The sequence below is a fragment of the Mus musculus genome, chromosome 11 (genome assembly GCF_000001635.26).
Source record: "Mus musculus strain C57BL/6J chromosome 11, GRCm38.p6 C57BL/6J".
NCBI lineage: Eukaryota > Metazoa > Chordata > Mammalia > Rodentia > Muridae > Mus > Mus musculus.
Window position 1 is genome coordinate 17,447,867 of NC_000077.6, and position 6,401 is coordinate 17,454,267.

Consider the following 6,401-nt stretch of genomic DNA (forward strand, 5'->3'; position numbering starts at 1 on the left):
CTATGAAAAGACCCAACCTTTGGGTTATGGTCTCAGAAGAAGGAGAAGTCTGTAGCAAAGGCACGAAGAGTATTTTCAATAAAATTACAGGAGAAAAATTTCAAACCTAGAGTATGAGTATCCAAGAGGTGCCAGAGTACATCAAGGTACAAGAGGCTCATAGAACATCAAAATCATTTGAAAGTGTGTATTTATTTTCATGCCACTATTACAAATCCAAGGCTATATGGTCTATTTTTAAAAATCTGCTTTGGCTACATCCTCAAAAAAGTTCAGATGTTGATGGCCTGATTTCTAAAGTAATGGTGTTCAGGGATAGGGCTCTTGAGAAGTGATTGGCTCATGAGGGCTCTGACCTTATCAATGGACTCACCCATTGCTAGATTGATAACTTGGGGCTCTTCCTGAGAGACAGCAGAAGGAAGCAGGTGGGACATGACTGAAGGAGGCACACCACTAGAGAAATGTCTTTGAGGAGTAACCTGTTCCTGTATCCTTCGTGTCTGTCTCTATTTGCACAATGGCTATTGTAAGGAATACTTTTCTTCTACTGTGCCCTTCTTCTATGACATTTTTGCTCTTCTCTGGCCAACAAACAAGGAGCCATCTGACCAGAGACTAAAACATTTTAGAGTCGAGAGACCCGATCAGTCTTTCTCCTTTAAACTGTTTATTGTTTCTGTCTGTCACAGTCATGAAAACGTCTAAGAAAAGTACCCCTTCCTGAACTTCATCAACAGAGAGAAAGCTCCGCAGCTTCCTTGACTCTGGGAGGGGTGAAGGTCAAGGCTGCAAAGGAGTAGGACTCTAACAAGCTTTTGTAAGTGTCTGGTATTCAACTTAGTGCATTAGCAATTAGCCATTAAAAAGGGGACTTTATTTTTGTAGGAAGATTTATGGCATTTTATATGTTTATTTTTCCTTCACTATTGGGCACTCAAAGATGAAAGAGCATATGGGTCAGAGACCCCCTTGTCCAGCAACAGGCTACATCTCCCCAGGTTCCCTAACTTTGTAATCAGGAGCATATTCTGACAATGATTTGCGTTGAGAGATGGTCTCATTTCCCATCCAGGAGGCAACTGTACAAAGTTCATTCTTCCTCTATTCAACTTGGCCTCGCTCTGCTCAGTGAAGCCTAAGGTTCCATTTTCATGCTATTTTTTCTGTTCCTGTGCTATACGAAACAAGCACAGCTGTCCCTTCTAAGAGTTTACCTCATAGGTGGGAGCCTTTATGTACCAACAAGTTAAATTACTGCTTTAACTGGTGTAAAACACAAGATAATTTAAACATAAAAATCCCAAGATTCAGAAGGGTAGGTCTCTGGGCTGGATCTGGCCCTCTACAAGGGCCATTTTGGATAGTGGAAGGGATAGCCATGTCTGGTGGGATGAGCAGAATTGGATGTAGGATCTGAGAAGAGGCGAGGGCCTCTGCCAGATGCAGGAGCAATTCTGCTTGTGAAGACTCTCCGTATGTGTCATCCACAGTGTGTGCTTAAGCAAATTCAGTTCAAGTGGATGCCAATTTGTTTTCATTCCCATGGCAAATGAGTTTGTGTGGACAGCATGTGAGCTCATTAATTGCTTGGTGAATTTAGCGCAGGCAGTTTCTGAGAGGCTGGAATGCTGAGCCTGGATACACTGAGATCACACCATCAATACCGTCTATGTATGTGTGTGTGTGTGTGTAGGGGAGCGGGGGGGGCATGTTAGGGAGGCTCTGAGTTGCCAGGACTATAAGGTAACACAGAGAGAAAGACACCAGACACCCCGGCGGTGACTTCTAGTAAGCAATGGAAGTGGACACCAGGGGAATTTTAACAGGTCAAGGCCCTTGAAGAATAGCGTTAATAAACGGCACACCAAAACCAATCGAGGGGTGCAAGAGAATACAGTCCTCCAGGGCAGTGCTGGAGAGTGCAGGGGAATGTGGGCGTCGGGGACTGTTGATTATACTCGGAGGTGTAACTTGTTTTTAAATCAGACTCTCGGATTTTGGAGGAAAGACTTTTTTTTTTAAAAAGTAATGATAAAATATCTAAAAAGTCTGTGTGACTGTTTTCCATAGACTTTCCATTGAATTGAACATGTTAACCTTCGTTTTATCAACTTATCTAGTGTCATGGTGGGGTATATATATAAGCATGCAGAAACCTATGGACATGGTTTACATCCACACTGAATCATTAACTTTCTCTTTCTTTCTATGCTCGTGGACAGAATTGCCAAGACTAACCGATATCATACTGCATCTGTTTGGGTTTTACCTCTTTCCTCACTGCATGGATGTTTATGGATGGAGGCCCCAGTGGGCAATGAACTTGTTGGCAGGGCCTCCTCTGTGCGTGAAGGGAAGGTGGCCCAGGATGTGGCAACTCTGAAATACTGAATCTGTGGTGCTAAAATTAGCAAGGGTCAATCCCTGTGCAATAAGTTGTTCACTAACAAATGGCTGGATCATGTAGCTCCTATTTCAGAGACGCACCTCCTGTACTTGATTCTTTTGTTTCTGTAACATAATTTGTACGCGGATAAAAGTTTCTCTAGGCTGAAAAGGGAAATTTCACAGATAACCCAGACATAAACCAGCCAGGCAGCAGAGAGTTGACTGTGCCACACTTAATTGACACTGGAGGGGGGACTTCAAGTTACGTGCCTTTTCACTTAAGTTTTGTATTAGCTGTTTGCTTGGAAGGGCAGATGTTTTGGCTCTGGTGGTCACTGCTCACCTCTGTCTGGGAGGTGCATCAATCACTTTAATTATAATGGAACATGGGGCCAGGAACTGAAGGAGAAAAATCAACTCAATCCCAAGAACAATCTTTCTTGATGAATTCTCCCCTAAATCGAAACAATTCACTGGGTATCCCAGCTGGGGTTCATATGCTTTTGATTACTGTGGGCTATTTAGCTCTACAAAATGACAGGCTGCTTAATGGGCTTTTAATGGTTATAGGTTTCTCTCTCTCTTTTTTAATGAGCTTCACCAGTTTGTTGCTAATGCCCTGTAGAAATTTGGCGAGGGTCCAGACTCGATGCTACACATTTCTGGTTTAGAGGCAGCAAACATACAACCTTCTTTGCCAGTGGGGAAGTACGCTACCAGCCTTAAGGTAAGGCCATCAGGGCAGGTAGAGGAGGAATGGTAATACATGCCTTGTATGCCTAATGATTATGTCATCCTAGAGAAGGTGGTCCCACTTTGCAGCTGAGGTTCCCTTGAAGGCTTTTTGCAGATGGCCAGACTGGCAACATTGGCAACACTTTGCCTTCTAATGTAATTTCTACACTGTTGGGAAAAGTCCCCCTTGTAGGCTTAGTTGTATCCTGATTACTAACGTGTTTCTTGGTGTACAGGTTTTACTGTATCCCATTTTACCAACTTATTTCACCATGTTTGTATTCTCAGTGCCTCATGCAACACTGAGGCCACAGTAGGTATTCAGTTCAGGTCTGCAAAATGAGAAGTCACAGGCAAATGGGAGGAGTTGGCAAGGTCTTTACCCAAAGGGACATACTCGTGGGTCTCAACCATAAAGCACTAGATCTGGGTTAGAGAGGACTGGGCCGTGTGTGAGACTAGAAAGAGAAGGGGCATCTGGGTCACTAATAATAGCAATCACATTCATTCCCTCTTCTGCCCCTAGTGTTTTCCTAAAAACACTTCCTGTACTGATTTCACTTAATCCCCACACTGAAGCTAGGAGGCAGGTGGTGGTATACCAGTGATGATCAGTACTGTTGTGGGTGAGCAGTTGGGGAAATGTCTGGGCATGAAGCGTTTGTTGACTTTTATGGTGGGAACACCAAACACAGCCTGTTTCATACTAGCAATATGATATAAACTGAATAGAGAAACAATAGAAAAGGAAACTGATATTCGTGCAGCTCTGTGGATATGTCAGCACAGAAATCTGTTAACTGAAGTTCCTGAGTTGCTGCTGCAAGCACAGAGTATTCTACAAACCTGACAGATTACAACTTTGATGACTGTAGAAATTGTGGGGTGTTGCAGGTCCAGAGCCACATTATCTTGGGTTGTCTTAGGTCCTTAAACAGCCATTTATGTCCACTTTGGTGTGTGATCCTTGTAGCTATTGGGTGAAACCTTTTAGAATGTATGAAAAGTCCCCTCGCCTCCACCAACCAAAAGCTAAGAATGTCATAAGGTAGCGTCTGAGGACTACAGCAGCGGTTTCTTCAGTTTGCCCTACGCCGATGACCATGCTTGCTCACACTGCAGGACTAACTATCTTCTATGCCCTTTGAAGAGAGAGTGTTTTCTACACCAACAGGAGACATGAATGCCCAACTTACAGTTGCATAAAAAAAGCTGTCATAAAGAAATAAGAGATAAGGTCATAGAAGAAGCTGAAAACAGACTCCAGGGCTAGTGTGATTCTCAGTACTGGATTCTATACTCTACCACGTCTCTAAACCAGCTGCACACTATGGAAGTGGCTACAGAGCAAGGAAACAGGCAACATGGCTCTCCTCGCACACTGGCAGTCCACTCTGACTCCCTGGGATTTCCCTCCGAGGTGACAGGTGACATTCACGAAGCAATACACCTTTTGCTTTGTTTGTTTTTCCTTTCCCCAGTATTCTTTATTTAGTTTCTTTTTACATTGCCTGGTCGTTTCATACCCTTAGATAATGACTTCTAGTGATGTCTTCCCTCTTTTTCCATGCCACCTTTCCTCCCACTGACACACCTCTTCCCAGCAGATCCCAGTCCTGTCTTTATATTTGGCCTACTGAGTTTGATTGGAGTTTCTTGCCCAAGCATGGATGGGAGGTTATTTACTGGAGAAAGGTCGACTAATCAGTGGCTACCCCATTGAAAAAAATGATACTCTCCCTGCCCACTGTGCATGGCTCCTAGATGCCAAGAGCTGGCTTTGATGAGGCAAGAAACAGCTCTCCCAACATGATGAGAGATAGTTTATTCTGAAGCCAAATATGAGTGACCATTACCCCAGCACAGGATTTCAGTTCCCCAAATTCCGCACTCCAATGTAGTAGCAGTTTCATGAAAGTTGTATACTAACAGAACAAAATAGTTACAATTCAATATATTTCCAAATAACACTTGTGGCTACACTAGGTAGGTGGGTTAGAGTAGCGTGGGAATCTTCTACTATTTATGCATATATATATATATATATATATATATATATATATCCCAAGATAAACTGTAATTTGGCTCTGGACTTGCAACATCCCAACCCCTCCACAATCATTTAGTCTTATCAGTTAATTGGTATCTGTAGAATGTTCAATGTAAGTTACTGCTTCTCTGGGTACTTTAGTTCAGTTTCTAGAACACCCCTTCTTCACTGATCCCTCTGGCGGTTTGATTTAATTCTCAGAAATAAGGCCGTGGCCTCTGGTCTTATTCTGAGATATTTATTGCAGTTTCACCTCCTTATTTTATAGGCAAGTAACCTAGGGGCCAGAGAGACTAAATAACTTTTTCCAAATCCATATACACTTGTCAGTGACAGAGCTGAGAACACTGTGGGTCTCCCGATTCACCAGTTAAAGCTCCCACCTCTAAACTATAGGCTCTTCCACTTCTTAAGAGTTTTCTCAGTGTTTTACTCTATTTGAAGTAGGTGGAGGTTGGCTTTTCCTGTCCAAGTGCTGATGTCCTTACTGACTGCCTCCTCCCAGCTTTAAAGACAGAGCTCGACCGACTTCCCTGGATTCAGGGGCAATGAGCCGAGAATTCAAGGACAGGCACCGGGCACAGCTAGCATTGTGAAGTGAACGATACACACATGAAAGACATTCTTTGGAAGTTTTTGAGGGTAAGGAGGAGGAGGCAGGTCAGACAAGGTGGAAGTCCCTTGAAGAAATCCTCTCATGTTCCCAAGTCCCAAGATCCTCCTAAATCAGACTCAGGTCACATGGAGCCTAGACTTGTCTCCTGGCCCAGGGTGAAAACAGTTCACGTTGTAAAATTAACTTTCCACATTTGGCCAGCCCACACGTGCCAACTTTCTTTCAAAATGAGTTTGCGAATGAATGAATGAATGAACGTGTTGACTGGGTTACTGTTCTTAGGGGAGCCTTCTTTGCCTTGGACTTGGAGAAGGATTAAAGTTGGTTTTGAAGAGCGCTGGTGCTCTCCCAAACACAGCAGGCTGATAGAATTCTGGTTGCACTTTTATTTGCTATGGAACAAAATGTTGTCGTTTCATGGAAGAAATAGCCTAGCAGATGGTGTTTGGTGGATGGCTTGAATGTAGATTTGTAAATAAGCTTCTGAAAATAGACTAGCTTCCCCAAAACTTACCATCAGCCCCTTACCCCATGAGGTCTACAGGTGATAAAAGAAAGAAAAGAATTTTGCACTTTCAGTTGATATTGTTACTATTTTTGTGTTCCCTA

General features: G+C 43.2%; 1 annotated feature.

Annotated features, from left to right (window-relative positions):
- Window positions 1,372–3,512: an enhancer, noted in NCBI's record as "VISTA enhancer mm1290". NCBI's record gives its function as "enhancer in: hindbrain (rhombencephalon)[4/6] | limb[4/6] | other[4/6]" and the evidence as "EXISTENCE:transgenic organism evidence [ECO:0001131][PMID:17130149]".